Source organism: Stenella coeruleoalba (genome assembly GCF_951394435.1).
Source record: "Stenella coeruleoalba genome assembly, chromosome: 5".
Classification (NCBI taxonomy): Eukaryota; Metazoa; Chordata; class Mammalia; order Artiodactyla; family Delphinidae; genus Stenella; species Stenella coeruleoalba.
Genome location: NC_137150.1, coordinates 81,234,181 through 81,252,819, shown reverse-complemented (window position 1 = coordinate 81,252,819; position 18,639 = coordinate 81,234,181).

Here is an 18,639-nt window from a genome sequence, read left to right as displayed (position 1 = left end):
GAACCAGGAATGAAGGCTGTGTAACAACAGAAGAATCAGACCTAAAGGAGGTTGGATCTACTTCAAAACCCTTTCCAAGGCTGGCCTAGATAATAAACTGACAAGTAAGAAATAAAATAATTTCATAAACAGTTGTTTTCTCCTCCACGGCCTTTTCATTTTTGCTTTTCTTTCAGATAACACAGTTGACCTAAACAAGATGAAGATTCACTAGCATAAAAGAAAACACATATTCTGTCAGAACCTTGGACAGGGCCTAATTATAGACCTTTGTAAATACAAGCTAATTGGTGACTGAAAGTTTAAGGGAAAAGATTGACCTTCACTTTTCTTAATTGATGAAATTGAGCTGCTAGGTCATGTGTCTTATGTACATTTACTAGCTTCTATTAGGATGATGGCTAAAATTTAATAACAAATATAATAGCAAAATAATCTCAATATTGATATATTTAAAAGTTGTAGGAACTTTATTTTTTCAATAAGACATCTTCAAATATTTACAAGATTTGAGGTCTTATCTGGAAATGTGATTCTGATATAGGTTCCACTGCTTCCAAATGACTGCCATTTAACTAAAACATAATCATTTTATTTGTTAGATATTTATTTGTCAAGACTATGACTTCATGCAAAACAAACAAGCAAAACCAACCGACCAACAAAATGAATGCATGGCCACAGAAAGGAAGGTATTTGAAATCTTGTAGTGATCATAGGTGTGAGTGTTTTGCATGCAGTGATTATAGATGGATTGAGGGATTATAGTTTATTCACTGATTTCTGACCTGATCTCCTTTGAGCATAGGGGGGAACGTGTAGAGCTTTGGTTAAAGACCCTGTGGCTAGAGTGTGGAGCAAATCTGGTTGAGAAGCAGCTTCTCTGAGCTATCTGGCCAGTGTAGCACCCCCCTTAAATGAGCATAGCCAAGAATGGAGAATCTGTAGAAAATCACCTGTTTGATATTCCATGTCCTGGTGGGGATTTAAAATAACCATGGAGGTTAGCAACCAGGAGCAACTGGCAATTCTACTCTCTTCGTGTGCACTTATTCCTAACAAACTTAACTAGGCCTTTCTTCAATGAGGGTCTTACACATACGATACACAAGTGCACAAATACGAGAGAGAAGTTTACAATGTGGCTACCGTTTCCTGCATTGCCTGTGCTCTAGTTCTAAATAAAGACTTTGGTCTTTGAACTGCCCAACCCAGCCTTTTCCCCTAAGTAAAGAGCACTCAATAAATGTGGTCATGTAAAAGAATAATTTATGATGCTTGGGATTAAAAACGAATACCAAACCAAGACTGGAATTAGGTCAAAGCCAAGTTTGATATACAACAGGTTACAGACATATGAGATATGACTGTAAATCATAAGCCTATGTATATATAACTATGTTAATTGTATTTATTTAAGGTATTTTTCTTTTCAAATCAATGAACTGTCTAAATTCTTCAAAAATAATGAAAAATATTAATTAAATCTGATAATTACATTTTTCTTGGTGAATATATTTTAATAGGAAAGATGCACATGTGAGGGGATATAACCTCATTTCAGATGAGAGAGGTCAAAATAATCAAGGTTTGATGGCAAGAGACAAATGAAATGTATTTCTATTTTTGCTTCACAACACCTGTTAGATGGATAAACTATTTCCTCCACCAAGTCTCCAGACACATGGAAAAAAGGGCATTTAAAAACTATATTCTACTCCTTATTTTCCTGATTCCTAATGGCACTGGAACAAAGTTCTAAAAGAGTTGACTTGGGGTGCAAAATCAGAAATCTTTGTATTTGCACTAAAATCATATTTAAAAAAATTTTGTTAAAGCCTGATACCATACACGAACATGCAGAGATCACAACTGTACAGCTTCATGCATTTTCACAGACTTGACACACTTCTGTAGACAGTACCAGATCTAGAAACAGAATGACATCATCACTCAGAAGCAAGCCCCCCCACCCCGCATCTTTCTTTCAGTCATTATGCCCTGCTTCTGACTTCTACCGGCATTTTATTTTTATGTACTAAGATAAACGGAATCTGGGGTTTTTATTGCTCAACATTATGTTGTAGATTGTTCTCATTGCTGCATAGTATTCTATTGTGTGAATATAACCCAATTTATTAAAAATTAAACTTTAAATGTATATATTTGACAAAAAGAGCCCTAGAATTTTTGAATGGGGGTTGTATAACTGAATATAATGCAAACACATGAATGTTTTAAAAATTAAAATCCTATTTTAAACACAAGAGGGTTAGGGGGAATACACAAACGCAACCCCTTCTAATCAAACCACATGTAAAAAAATGATTCGGAGGGGCAGAGTCAAGATGGCACTGTGGGAAGATGCCAAGTTAGCATCTCCCCACAACTAGGGTGGCTGCCAGCCGCTGGTGGGAAACCCTGATGCCTAAGGAGACTGGAGGAATCCCTGAGTGAACTGGTAGGACATCGGGGTACTGAGGGGGTAGAAGTGGAGGCCGGACAGGATCAGCACCGCTGAGGCTGGGGAAATGAGGAGAGGCAGGTGGGAGGGCCCATCTGGGAGGAGCGGGAGAGGAGCGGAGGGCATTTGCCCCACCCACTCGGGCCAGGGGAGCCTGCTGTGCTCCCAGACTGGTCCCCTGACCTCCAAGGTCACCCCTCCCCCGGCTGCATTGGTCCTGGGGGCACAGGGAGGAGGCCGGGGAGATCAGGAGAGACAGGCAGGAGGGGCCCTCCAGGACTGGAGGAGCAGGAGAGGAGAGGAGGGCATATACCCTGCCCACTCGAGCCCAGGAAGCCTGCTGGGTGCCCAGGTGAGGTCCCCTGCCCTCTGAGACCAGGGGTGGGGGGAACACCTGGGCCCCTTCTGTTCCTTGAGCTTAAGCCCCACCCCCCACAGCCCCCAGGGCCTTTTCCAGCACTGTGGGTCCTAAGCATAGGTCCCACCTACTGCACAAACCTCGCCCTTGCTCAGGCCCCACCCTCCACAGCCAAGGCCTCCCACCCTTTATTTCTTTACTTTTCTCTCCTCTTTTTTACTATTGTGGTACTGTTGTACCTTCTGGTTGTTGTTTCATCTATTTTTTTAATTTTTATATTCTTCCCAACATATCTATTAGTTTCCAATCTAATTTTTTTACTTAGTTATTATTCTCTTATTTTTCTTTTTTTTTTGGCCACCCCATGCGGCTTGCGGGATCTTGGTTCACGAGAAGGGGGTTGGACCGAAGCTCCTGCGGTGGGAGCTCCGAGTCCAAAACACTGGACTAACAAAGAACCTCAAACCCCAGGGAATATTCATCAGAGTGAGGTCTCATGGAGGTCCTCATCTCAGCACGAAGACCCAGCTTGACCCAACAGCCTACAAACTCCAGTGTTGGAAGCCTCAGGCCAAACAACAAGTAAGACAGGAACACAATCTCACTCGTTAAAAAAAAAAAGAGACAGCAAAAAAATATGTCACAGATGAAGGAGCAAGGTAAGAACCTACAAGACCAAATAAATGAAGAGGAAATAGCCAATCAACCTGAAAAAGAATTCAGAGTAATGATAGTAAAAATGATCCAGAATCTTGGAAACAGAATGGGAAAATACAAGAAATGTTTAACAAAGATCCAGAAGAAATAAAGAACAAACAAACAGAGAAGAACACAATAACTGAAATTAAAAATACACTAGAAGGAATCAATAACAGAATAACTGAGCCAGAAGAATGAATAAGTGAGCTGGAAGACAAAATGGTGGAAATAACTGCCAAGGAGCAGAATAAAGAAAAAAGAATGAAAAGAATTGAAGACAATCTCAGAGACCTCTGGGACAACACTAAACACACCAACATTCGAATTACAGGGTCCCAGTAGAAAAGAGAAAAAGAAAGGGACTGAGAAAATATTTGAAGAGATTATAGTTAAAAAATTCCCTAACATGGGAAAGGAAATAGCCACCCAAGTCCAGGAAGCACAGAGAGTCCCATACAGGATAAATCCAAGGAGAAACACACCAAGACACATACTAATCAAACTAACAAAAATCAAATTCAAAAAAAATACCTACAACCAAGATTAGTCTACCCAGCAAGGATCTCATTCAGATTCGACAGAGAAATCAAAAGCTTTTCAGACAAGCAAAAGCTAAGAGAATTCAGCACCACCAAACCAGCTTTACAACAAAAGCCAAAGAAACTTCTCTAGGCGGGAAAAACAAGAGAAGAAAAAGACCCACAAAAACAAACCCAAAACAACTAAGAAAATGGTAATAGGAATATACATACCAATAATAACCTTGAATGTAAATGGATTAAATGCCCCAAACAAAAAACACAGACTGGCTGAATGGATACAAAAACAAGACCCACATATATGCTGTCTACAAAGACCCATTTCAGACCTAGGGACACATACAGACTGAAAGTGAGGGGATGGAAAAAGATATTCCATGCAAATGGAAATCAAGAGAAAGCTGGAGTAGCAATACTCGTATCAGATAAAATAGAATATAAAATAAAGACTGTAACAAGAGATAAGGATGGATGCTACATAATGATCAAGAGATCAATCCAAGAAGAAGATATAACAATTATAAATGTTGATGCACTCAACATCGGAGCACCTCAATACATAAGGCAAGTGCTAACAACCATGAAAGGAGAAATCAACAGTAACACAATAAGAGTAGGGGACTTTTAACACCCCACTTACACCACTGGACAGATCATCCAAACAGAAAATAAATAAACACATGCTTTAAATGACACAACAGACCAGATAGATTTAATTGATATTTATAGAACATTCCACCCAAAAGTGACAGAATGCACTTTCTTCTCAAGTGCACACGGAACATTCTCCAGGATAGATCACATCTTGGTTCACAAATCAAGCCTTGGAAAATGAAAGAAAATCGAAATCATATCAAGCATCTTTTCTGACCATGACACTATGAGACTAGATTATTAGTCACAGGAAAACAACTGTAAAAAATACAAACACATGGAGGCTAAATAATACGCTACTAAATAACCAAGAGATCACTGAAGAAATCAAAGATGAAATCAAAAAATACCTAGAAACAAATGAAAATGAAAACACGATGACCCAAAACCTAAAGGATGCAGCAAAAGTAGTTCTAAGAGGAAAGTTTATAGCAATTCAATCTTACCTCAAGAAACAAGAAAAATCTCAAATAAATAATCTAACCGTACACTTAAAACAACTAGAGAAAGAAGAACAAAGAAAACCCGAAGTTAGTAGAGGAAAGAAATCACAAAGATCAGAGCAGAAATAAATGAAATAGAAAAAAAGAAAGCAATAGCAAAGATCAATACAACTAAAAGTTGGTTCTTTGAGAAGATAAACAAAATTGATAAACCCTTAGCCAGACTCATCAAGAAAAAAAAGGGAGAGGATGCAAATCAATAAAATTAGAAATGAAAAAGGAGAAATCACAACTGACACCGAAGAAATACAAAGGATTATAAAAGACCACTACAAACAACTCTATGCCAATAAAATGGACAACCACGAAGAAATGGACAAATTCTTGGAAAGGTACAATTTTCCAAGACTGAACCAGAAAGAATTAGAAAATATAAACAGACTTATCACAAGAAATGAAATTCAAACTGTAATTAAAAATCTTCCAACAAACAAAAGTCCAGGACCAGATGGCTTCACAGGCGAATTCTATTAAACATTTAGAGAAGAGCTACCACTGACCCTTCTCAAACTCTTCCAAAATATTGCAGAGGGAGAAACACTCCCAAATTCATTCTACGATGCCACCATCACCCTGATGCCAAAACCAGAAAAAGATATCACAAAAAAAGAAAATTAAAGACCAATATCACCGATGAACATAAATGCAAAAATCCTGAACAAAATACAGCAAACAGAATCCAACAACACATTAAAAGGATCATACACCATGATCAAGTGGGATTTATCTCAGGGATGCAACTATTCTTCACTATATGCAAAGCAATCAATGTGATACACCTCATTAACAAATTAAGGAATAAAAACTATATGATCATCTCAATAGATGCAGAAAAAACTTTTGACAAAATTCAGCACCCATTTATGATAAAAACTCTGCAGAAAATGGTCAGAGAGGGAACCTACCTCAACATAATAAAGGCCATATATGACAAACCCACAGCAAGTATCATACTCAATGATGAAAAAATGAAAGCATTTCCATTAAGATCAGGAACAAGAGAAGGATGTCCACTCTTGCCACTCGTATTCAATAGTTTTGGAAGTCCTAGCCATGGCAATCAGAGAAGAAAAGAAATAAAAGCAACACAAATTGGAAAGAAGAAACAAAACTGTCACTGTCTGCAGATGATATGATCCTATACATAGAAAATCCTAAAGATGCCACCAGAAAACTACTAGAACTAATCAATGAATGTAGTAAGGTTGCAGGATACAAAATTAATGCCAAGAAATCTCTGGCATTCCTATACATCAACAACGAAAAATCAGGAAGATAATTGAGGAAACACTCCCTTTTACCATTGCAACAAAAAATAAAATACCTAGGAATAAACCTGCCTAAGGAGGCAAAAGATTAAACTCAGCAAACTATAAAACACTGATGAAAAAAATCAAAGATGACATAAAAAGATGGAGAAATATACCATGTTCTTAGATTTAAAGAATCAATATTGTGAAAATGACTATATTATGCAAAGCAATCTACAGATACAATGCAATCCCTATCAAACTACCAATGGCATTCTTCACAGAATTAGGACCAAAAATTTTACAATTCGTATGGAAACAAAAAAGACCCTGAATAGCCAAAGTAATTTTGAGAAAGAATAATGGAGCTGGAAGAATCAGGCTCCCTGACTTCAAAGTATACCACAAGCTACAGCAATCAAGACAGTATCGTACTGGCACAAAAACAGAAATATAGATCAATGGTACAGGATAGAATGCCCAGAGATAAACCCATGCACATAGGGGCACCTAATTTACGACAAAGGAGGCAAGAACATACAATGGAGAAAATACAGCCTCTTCAATAAGTGGTGCTGGGAAAACTGGACAGCTACATGTAAAAGAATGAAATTAGAATGCTACCTAACACCGTACACAATAATAAACTCCAAATGGATTAACGACCTAAATGTAAGACCAGACACTATAAAACTCTTAGAGGAAAACAGGAAAAACACTCTTTGACATTAACCACAGCAAGATCTTTTTTGACCCATCTCCTACAGTAATGGAAATAAAAACAAAAATAAACAAATGGGACCTAATGAAACTTGAAAGCTTTTTCACAGCAAAGGAAACCATAAAGAAGATGAAAAGACAACCCTCAGAATGGGAGAAAATATTTGCAAATGGAACAACAGACAAAGGGTTCATCTCCAAAATACACAAACAGCTCATGGAGCTCAATATCAAAAAAACAAACAACCCAATTAAATAATGGGCAGGAGGGGCTTCCCTGGTGGCGCAGTGGTTATGCATCTGCCTGCCAATGCAGGGGACACGGGTTTGAGCCCTGATCCGGGAAGATCCCACATGCCGTGGAGCAACTAAGCCCGTGCGCCACAACAAGAGAAGCCACCACAATGAGAAGCCTGTACACCACAACGAAAACTGGCCCCCGCTCACTGCAACTAGAGAAACCGCGTGCGCAGCAATGAAGACCCAATGCAGCCAAAAATAAATAAAATAAAATAAAATAAATTATTTAAAAAAAATGGGCAGAAGACCTAAATAGACATTTCACCAAGGAAGACATACAGATGGCCAAGAGGCACATGAAAAGATGCTCAACATCACTAATTATTATAGAAACACAAGTCAAAACTACAATGAGGTATCACCTCACACCTGTCAGAATGGCCATTATCAAAAAATCTAGAAACAATAAATGCTGGAAAGGGTGCAGTGAAAAGGGAACCCTCCTGCACTGCTGGTGGGAATGTAAATTGATACAACCACTATGGAAAATAGTATGGAGGTTCCTTAAGAAAAGTAAAAATAGAACTACCATATGACCCAGCAATCCCACTACTAGGCATATACCCTTAGAAAGTCATAATTCAAAAAGAGACATGTACCACAATGTTTATTGCAGCAGTATTTACAATAGCCAGGACATGGAACCAACCTAAATGTTCATCGACAGATGAATGGATAAAGAAGATGTGGCACATATAGACAATGGAATACTACTCAGAAATAAAAAGAAACAAAATTGAGTTATTTGTAGTGAGGTGGATGGACCTAGAGTCTGTCATACAGAGTGAAGTAAGTCAGAAAGAGAAAAACAAATACCGAGACATAAGAATGGACTTGAGGACATGGGGTGGTAGGGGGAAGCTGGGGCGAAGTGTGAGTAGCATTGACATATATACACTATCGAATGTAAAACAGTTAGCTAGTGGGAAGCAGCAGCATAGCACAGGGAGATCAGCTCAGTGCTTTGTGATAACCTAGCGGGGTGGGATAGGGAGGACAGGAGGGAGGCTCACAAGGGAGGGGATATGGGGACATATGTATGCATATGGCTGATTCACTTTGGTGTACAACAGAAACTAAAACAGTATTGTGAAGCAATTATACTCCAATAAAGATCTATTAAAAAAATGATTCAATACTCAATGCCAATTAAGAGACTTTAATTAAAATCTGTAAACACTGTGAAATGAGCTTTAAGTGTGATAAGCCATATCAAGTTTTCTTTGCTAAATAAATGAACAATGACATGGATATTAGTGGAAGTGATAAATATTGATAGTTAAGTTGTTGATAACAATGAAAAAAAGTTCAGAATCATGAATTCGACCTCAGGAAGGGAAGCCCATCAAAGTCAGTTAATATCTAAATTAGATATGTCCTTAAAAATAAAAAAGCAGCTTTGGTCTCTAAGAGGTCATAGTAATTCAAATTAATGACTACTGAAATATTTCCACAGCAGAGATCCTGCTTTAATTTGGCTTATTATATATTATAAACTACTTATTTATAATCAGGAGTTGAATTTCTATACTATGAATACGCTAAAAATCCTTAAAAGCCATTATCTTGAAGAACTTATAAAAGGTCCCCCGATAATCTTGTTTATAGTATCAATTTTATAAACCCTTATTCATTCATTCATTAATTCATTCATTTATTTTAATGCTCTGGTCACCAAATTCAAATTAGAGCTCTGAACGAATGAAATGTGAGAAACACCTTTACCAAACCTTTCATATTTTCTTTATATCTTTATGATATTTGGGGCATTTTACCAAAGTAAAAGCCTCTTGACCTTCCCTCCACCAACACCACACACCCACACGGAAGCACTATATCTGAAGTGGCTGGGCTCAACTGAGAGTCCATGGCTATTTCTGCAGAATCGCCACCCATTTCCCACTCTTCATCTTGCCACACCTTGTATATATCCTGCCACCTTAATTGCCTTTGATATTTCCTGCATTTATTCTACAGTGTATCTCCATAAAAATCATCCTTCCCCTGTTATATTTTCACAGAGAAGATGAAAAATGAGTCTCTGCCAGTAATCATCCACCTCACAACTGTTAGAACAGAATCAAGAGTCTAAAGCATTTCCAAGAGCTGAGTGTCTTTATTATCACAAACACACAACTGGAATTATAAATTCAGCAAATGCAGAGAGTATATATTGATTCTATTTTGTATGAGGTTTTGCAGCAATGGCATTGCCTCTCAACAGACAACAAAATGTCCAATAGCATGTAGCTAACGAAGAACTTGGTCACATGGGGTATGTTTGTCAATGGCATTAGTAAGGCTTCTGTACCCATTAGGCATAACAGTGCAGGGGAAGAATAAATAGTTGTATGCCCAGAGTTACTAGACTTGAAGTGAGTGGTACAAAAGATGAGTTTTATCAATCAGACAGCTAATGACTTGAGGGGATTTTCAGGAGTCAATATTTGCTATGGGTGAAAAATTCAATTCAGTTACTGAAAATTTACCATATATAAAATACCATGGGCGCTGCAAAAAAAAAGAGAAAGTCAACCATGTCCACAGTTGATTACACTGTGGTGAGGTTTATATTTTGGTGTAAACTATAACTCGCACCAAAACTATGACTGAGAAATGTTAACAGTAGGGAAAACAATTTCTAATTCTAAAGCATGGCACCTTTAAACTTGAATCCTGAGATGCTGTGATTTCTGATGAAGCAAATTTGTGCATTTTAACTATGGCATTTACTGAAAGTGCTCATTGAGAAGAGTATTAAAGGAAGCTCAAAAGTCTTTTGTAAACGTGTGTCCAGAACACAATTACACTGGCAGCAACAATCAGATAATGAAGCAAGAGGAAAATGAAAAAAGATTTTCAGTTCGAAAGGCATTTCATAATCACAGGAGGCTTTAGGTAATGTCCCGGCCATACAATGGTCCAAAAGTAACAGCAAAGGGGAATTGTTGTTCTTTGTTTAGCTTTCTGAAGTTCAGTTTATGTGAAAAGGAAAGTCGTTGGTTTGGAGGTAGGAAAAAATTATACCATCTCACCTAGGTCCACATTTAAAATATTTCTAGAAGAGGAACAATGACTCTTTAGAATGCCTTCAGCTCAGCTTGAAGCTGCCACTAATGGCATAGCAAACAGAAAATGAAAAAAAGCTTCTGTGTCACTGAACCTGGGACTTTGGTAACCTCATGCTTCCAATTAGGGAAACCAGCTGAGCCACAGTCCAGCCAGGTAAATTGGAGTCAGGTGGGAGAAAGGAGGAAGGGCAGTGAAAGAGGAGAGGTCAAAGCAGGGGGTGTATGGTACTGAAGGAGTGTTCTGGTGGCTGGACAGACCCTAGAGATTTGGCTAAGGGGTCCTCCCTGCTGTAGCCCAAGCTCACAAATGATAAATGCACTGAATTTCTGGAAATCATGTTCAGTTTCCACCTGTGTTCCTGATCCCATCCACCATTTCCTCTGTGAGCTTCTCCTATCAAAAACTCTTCCCAGGACTTCCCTGGTGGTCCAGGGGTTAAGAATCGTACTTCCAATGCAAGGGGCACAGGTTCCACCCCTGGTCCGGGAACTAAGATTCCACATGCTGCATGGTGTGGGCAAAAATAAACAAACAAGTAAATAACACAATATTGTTAAAAAAAGATAAAATAGCTCTCTCCCTCTTGCATCTTCAGTCTCTCAGGTTGTGCCAGCCAATTCCTTCTGCCTGTAGGTTGCACTGATCTCAAAAGGAAGAATGAAAATTATTTTCTTAACTCCCAAGCTCATACTTGCTCAGATAAAGATGGCAGCAGTCAAAGTAGAGAAAGATGGTCAAATTCTGGATATAATTTGAAGGCAGAGCAACAGGATATGGTGACATCTCTCACAGGTGAGGGGTGAAGGGAAGGGATCCTGAAATTTGTGGGTTATACAGCTGGAAGAGTGGGTTTGCCCCCAACTAAGATGGAGAGTCATACGGAAGGATATGGTCTGAGGAGAAGATCAGTAGTTCAGATTATGATAGTTCAAGTTTGAGGTGTTTATTAGATATTCCAGCAGGATATTAAGTATGTACTGAACTATCAATATATAAATCTGAACTTCAAAAAGAAGTCCATATTGGGGATTGAAATTTGGGATTTATTGGCATTTAGATGGACACATGAGCCAGACAGCAAATGTCAGCATAGCAAGATCCTGGAAGAGTTATTTTGTATGATACCAGTAAATATTTATCAAGCACCTCCCATGTGCCAATCTCTGAGCTAGGCACCTTCAAGTATGTTATCTCACAGAATCCTCATGCAAACCCTGTGCTGATGCTTTACATAAGAAAAGAAATGATAAGGAAACCAAATCTTGAAGAGGTGAACTAATTTTTCTTAAGAACCAAGCTAGCAGATTGTAAAGCGAAGATTCAAACCAGTGTTTGCCCTAACACCTTATTTTTATCACTCTGAGGGGATCTATATGTGCTAATCCTCATAGGGCTCATAAATCCTGGGTATTTGCCCCTCAGATCTGTATCAGAGGATGAGGACTACATTTAGCCCCATGGGACCACAGAGCCCTATAGATGATATGCTGCAGTTCTGATTTCAGTGGGCCTGAAACCCCCATGGCATGGTTATAGGGCCTCTTCCCATTTGATGTGAATATCCTGCCTCTTCTCAAGTGCTGTGAGGTGCACCAGGAAACACATCTCCCTCAGCTGCACCCACTCAGGCTCACTTCATTGCTACAAGCTGCTCAACGTCTCAGAGGCTCTGGTGCCTCAACATTTCTGCAAATGGCTCTTCATCAGCCTCTTATCTTGAGCTTTGGAGGTCCTATTTTCCCTTTATTTTCTTTTTTCAAAAGTTTATTTGAACTGAGAAGGAAGCACTGTCATTAAAAGAAGTAAGTACAGCCTGCGCACCACAACTAGAGAGAAGCCCGCATGCCTCAGTGAAGATCCTGAGTGCCACAACTAAGACCCGACGCAGCCATGAAAATAAATAAATAAATACATAAATAAATAAATATTTAAAAAAGAAGCAGATAAAACTTAGAATGATGGAGACAGAAGGGAGGGGGGTAGAGAGGAAGAGCATGAGGCAGCTTGACCTTAGTACTAGGACAAAGGAAGGCAATGCCAGGTGGCTCTTTTGGAAAGGAGATTTGCCATTTGGCTTCTTTTGATGCCTTCATTTTCCACTTCACTGAAATACTTCTGAGCATGGAGACAGAATATGAACTTTAGACTCTCCCACGTGGTCTATCATTTTAGTGTCTCTGACGTGGAGGCGCACCTATCTTTTCCTCTGAACTCTTGGAACCTGGCTTCCAAGCTCCAGTGTAGCCTTCATCTACTTCTTATTGCTTACCCTCATTCCCAATTCCTCATTCCTAATTCCCTATTATATAAACCCCTGAGCCTGGCATAATTTTCTAACTGTTGTCTACATGCACATCTTTTCCCCCACTAGCTTCTAAGTTCTTCAACGACAGGACCCCGCCTTAGCTTCTCTGGTCCCCCAGCACATAACCTAATGCCCTCAGTACATGTTTCAATCATACCTGGTGACTTGTCTCACTTCACTACCTTCTGTGGGTGCTGACATGGCCATGCACTGTGGCTTATACAGTCCACAAGTACCGTAGCCTCTGGGACACAGACTGACCACAGAGCCTCTGCAGCTAAAAGGAGAAGCAGCAGCCCTTCTGGCTCACTGCCTTTTCCCGAAGCCCCAGGGGCTTAGCTCTGCCCCACCAGGATTCATACTGAGTTTCCCTCTTACCCTGAAGCAGACCTACCTGCTTCTCATCACAGCCTCTGCTGTCTGCCTGGTACTAGAAGGGACTATCATTGTCAACTGTCTACTCTGCATGTCACCTTTTGCTGGTGCTTTATAGACATTTTTCAATTCGTCTTCATGACAAACCCTTCTCTGCAGAAGAGGAAACTGAAGCTTGGAGAGGATAAACCATTTCCCAAGATCCCACAGAGAACAAGTAGTAAGTTAAGGAATAGAATCCAGGTCTGTCTGCCTCTGAGTCCTTCCCCTCTCCTGAATTCACACTGACCTTTTTTTATTATTTAAGCTGACAGAACAAAATGAAAAACAAATTCTACGTCCCTTGTATTCTACTTTTATCATATGCTTTCCTTAACTGGCTTCAGTGATCACACTTATTCTGAGCTTTCCTTCCATATGTTTGATTCCTGTTTGAAATCATATCCCCCTCCTCTTCCTCCACTTGCCTCTCAAACAGTGGGCTATACCAGAGTTCTCTGAGTCCTTATCTCTTTTCACCTTATGGGAAGGTCATCCTTGGTAATGCCATTTGCTACCAGAAACGCAACTCCCACCTATGTGCTGGTCTTCCCCTTTCTCATGAATTCCACACCTTCCTACTGGGCCTCTAACTTGGATGTTTCACAAATATCTCTAACTGCAAATATCCACAGTTAAATTAAATGTCTTTCTCTCCAAATGTGAGTGTTCCCTCCTACAGTACTTTAAATTTCTGTCAAAAACATCTTCATCCACCCAATCATCTAAGTTGGGAAATCTTGGAGAAATTGATCCATGCCTGCCTCTCTCTTCCTCACCAATCCAGTCAGCCACCGAGTCCTCTCCACACTACTTCTCAAAGGTCTCTTACCTTCCTTTCTCCTGCCCTGTCCTCATTCTTACTGCCATTCCTTTAGTTTAGATCCCTATCTTCTGTACAGATTAGTTTTTCTGGTTTCCCTCTCTTCCCTTAATCTGATTTTCTCCATATGCCATCAGAGTTATGTTTGGAAAAACAATCTAACATGGCATTCCCTGTCTCAAGAGATTCACTGGCTTCCATGGGATAGGACACAGACAAGGTTGCTCAGAATTCCCTGTCCTGCTAACCCTGCACCATGTATTGCAGTGACAGTACTTTTTTTCTTCTCTATTCCTTTCTTTTCTTTCTTTCTAGTGCATGACCATTCCCTGCAATTTGCAATTTGTCTTTGTGCATTCCACTCTACGTTCTTTTGTGCCTGGACTTCCCTCCTTCTCTTCTTCACTCTTAGAACAAATCTTAAAACATCCTTCAAAGCCCAGCTCCAATTTCACTTCTATGATAGTGTCCCTAACCCATCTGAGTGAAATTAATTACTCTCTCCCTTTTGCTTCTATATATTTTTTTCATACAGCCATTATAGCACACATTACATTCTGCCAGAGTTAATTTTTGAGAGGTCTGATTCTCCAGCTAGATTGCTGGCTTCTTGAAGGCAACAGCTGCATCTTTTTCATCTCTGAAGCCCATATGTTCAACATAGTACTGGGCATGTAATAGCCTCTCAGAAATGTTTGCTGAATTAAACTTAATTTAAATGATATATAATGAGGAAAATAATATTTCATATACAGAACTGACAAAACGCACTTTACAGACAACTGTCTAGAGTCACATCTATTCCAAAAATGAGATGCTTCAACAACCACAGTGCAAAAGGAAATAATTAGGTTTGTCATACACACAATCTTATGTTCTATACTTCCAAAATGACTTCAAAAGAGAGAGTTTTGCACAGAACCGTTTGTATTGAGCAGGATGTTGCTTTCCCTCCAGTGAGCATGGTAGAAAAAAAAATTAAGCCTCCAGAGTATAATTTGTTCTTACAGAGGAATATAGCTCAGAATCCCTGCAGCAACTGTTAGGTGGGCTACAGACACGTTGACATAATCTATAACCTGTAAGGCTTGCTTGTCCCCAGGGATGTCATTCCTGATATGTAGTTGTAGAGTGTTGCTTAGAAATCTGTAATGGAGACTGGCTTAGAGGTTTGCATGGAATAACTCACTGAGTGACTAATGATCTCCAAAGCCCAGATGCTTGTCACATCTGCCTTTTCTTGGGACTGTGGGCTATGACACTTACAAGTTTTCAGCCTCAATGAAAGAATTCTAGCCAGGCAGGTGAGAGGCTTTGAAATGTGACTATATTTTAAACAATGTCTTTCTTTTTTTCTACGTTAAAATTTTTATTGGAGTATAGTTGATTTACAATGTTGTGTTAGTTTTAGGTGTACAGCCAAGTGAATCATTTGTACATATACATATATTCACCCTTTTTTAGATTCTTTTCTCATATAGGCCATTACAGAGTACTGAGTTCCCTGTGTTGTACAGTAGGTCCTTATTAGTTATTTATTTTATATATAGTAGTGTGTATATGTCAGTCCCAATCTCCCAATTTATCCCACAAAAAATGTCTTTCTAATAATAACCATCAAAGCATTAAAAATGAGATAATGCATGCGTAAAATCATACATAAATGCTACGCAAATTATTATTTATTATAAAATTTCTATTTATAACTCTGACTTGTGTTTCATCTTGATTGTTGTAGTAAAGTTTGTATATTTATTCTTCTATTATCTCAGCCACTACCGTGTCCTACATTTTTTGCTTCACATCTGTATCTAGGCTTTTGGTCTAGCAAGAGTAGCCAGATCTCTTAATCCCTAGCTGAGGGCTCTCTGCAAAGACCCAGTGCTTTTTGATTTCATTGTCATCTCAGATATGACCAATTATATCCCATTAATCTTTACCAAATCCTGGTCAGAGGGAAGGAAGAACAAAGCACTTCCTTTCAAGGTCATGGATAGATAATGCAGAAAATCCAGGAATAGAACTCAGATATCTGGGCGCCCAATCTAGTGCTTTCACATACATTTTGAACAATGAAATAAGAAGGATAAAGACATATGTCAAGGCCAATGGGAGATGAGACGTCAAAGGGGTGTGTGCAAAGGGAATCAAATGAGAGCTGAAAATAGAAAGAGTTGATGAGGAAAGCAATAAAAGCCAGCCGCTCGCAGGAGGCCTTAGCTTTGCAGGGCAATCTCACTGGTCAATCCACCAGTGGTGCTTGAATGCTGGTAAAAGATGATTAAAGGAAGGAAGTTTCAGTTGTGCAAAGAACTCAACTGGAAGACATAATAGATTTTAAATCCTAAGGTGAATTTGAAATCAGCCCTTTTTTTTTTTTTTCAAGCACAGAGGGAATCCGATTGAGCAAACATCTTAGCTTGTAGCCCAGCCAGGAGTTCACAAGACCCTGAGAAAACCTTCCACCTGCCTCTCCCCAGGCCTCTGAGGGTCCCACGGGTTCCACAGCTGACAGCAGAGGCTGCTGGAATATGAAGAGAGGTGCCAAGGCTGTCAGCATCGGCCCAGTTAGGGAGACTTGTGTTCATTCACTGTCTCAGCTTAAGCGGCCTTTGTGGGCAACGGAGATTCGCAGTGCGAATTTCAATAGGATCTTTAAATCTCTCAGAGATCTTTCTCCTTTCTAAGGAATTTCCCACTGCCACTTGTAGATTGACAGCTTCACAGGTAGCTCACTAAGATAGCAGTTCCTTTCATATTCCCTACTGTACCTAGGGGTTTGTGTCCTAAAGGTTTAGGTTTATATGTATATTTTTACATTTTATTTTGACGGATCTTCTTTTCTAACTGGCATCAGCCTTAAATTGAAATGAAGCAGACCCTGATACTATACAGAAATATTGTTTTTATAGGCTTCTCAAAGTAGGATGTATATAAAAAAAAAAAGACGTAAGTTTCTGGGGCTTGTGTTGCCACAGTAACCCATTTAGACCCAAGGTAAAGAATGGGGATGGGGAGTGACTATGAGATCACCTAGACACACTTCCCTCAACCATAAAACCTCAGACGGAATTAGATTCCCGCTGCTTTTGTGGTTTTAAGATGTAGAACAAGGAGAAGATAGGTGGATGGGCAGATTTGTGTGTCACCCTTTTACCGTACAAGGCAGAGGTGAATTACAAATAGGCACAAAAGTGCTCCAGTGTATTTCACAGAATTACCAAATATTAGAGTTTGGAACACACGAGGCTGAAAGAAGTTAAGTGTCTAAGTCGTCAAGTGAGGGCACCTCTGGGACAGGGGATAAACTATCTCGCCTCTCCACCAGATAACACAGTTGTGTTCCAAACCCAAAAGGAGCACTTCCTCTTTTCAGCAGCTACTATTTCCTTGAAGAGATACTGACCCAGTGGAATGGCAACGCCGTTTAGAATGAAAAACTCAACAGCAGTAAATGAGTATGATGATACTCAGGCATAATAAACTCTCTCTGAAGAAGGAAGTAGAAACTGGAAGTGAAATTATTTGCTTAATTTTTTCTTTCACTTGTATAGATATGCCCTATGCAATAGGAAAGGAGCAAAGTTCCACATTATTCCTTTTCATTCTCCTTGATGTAGCTAACTCTGGGCGCTGAAGCTGATAAAAATGTGTCTCAGGTCATTATATCTGTACAGTCACTGTGAAGAAATCCCTTTGTATCTCCCACCAAGCTGGAAGCCACTCCCCAACCCCTAATCTGCAACAGGGATGTTCTGATTCTCTTTAATGCCATCACCTGCTTACAGCTCTTGATGGGGTTCTGTGCTTGAACTGTACGTCTAGTCTATTATTCTGGATATATACTGCGAGCCCCAAACGAGAGCCACATGCATAATTTAAAATTTCCTAGTAACCACACTAAGCAGAGGTAAAAACAAGTAAATTAATTTTCATAAACCAATTTTATTTAACCCAATGCCTGTATTATTTCAATGCAACTTGACCTGAAGTTTTTATTTAGTATCGCTTCTACACAGACCACAGAAGTGAAGAAAATGGCTCCAAAACAAACAAACACACACTGTTAAAATGTCTTTTGGCACCAAGGACCTAGAAAGGAAGGCAGAACCCCCAAATGGACTTTTTCCATTAACATATAAACGGGTGTGGATTTATCAGACTAGCTAGTTATATGGAGGTGTTGAAATGTGAGGCAGAAATAAAAGTGGGATATAACCAATGCAAATATATATTTACATGTATAATCAATGGAAACATATTAATGAGGTAGTTTAAATCTTTCATACTAAGTCCTAGAAATCTGGTGTGCACTGTTTACAGTGGCAGCGCATCTCATTTTAGACTAGTCACGTTTCAAGTGCTTGGTAACCACACGTGTCAAGTGCCTACCATATTGGGCAGCAGAGATGCAGAAAGTGAGAACAAGTCTGTGGTGTTGACAGGAAGAGAAAAGAAGGATGAACTTTGCTCCCTCCCTAAGAGTTCCTCACCCTACCCTAAACTTGTCTTCTCTCGGCTTTACACATAGATGACCT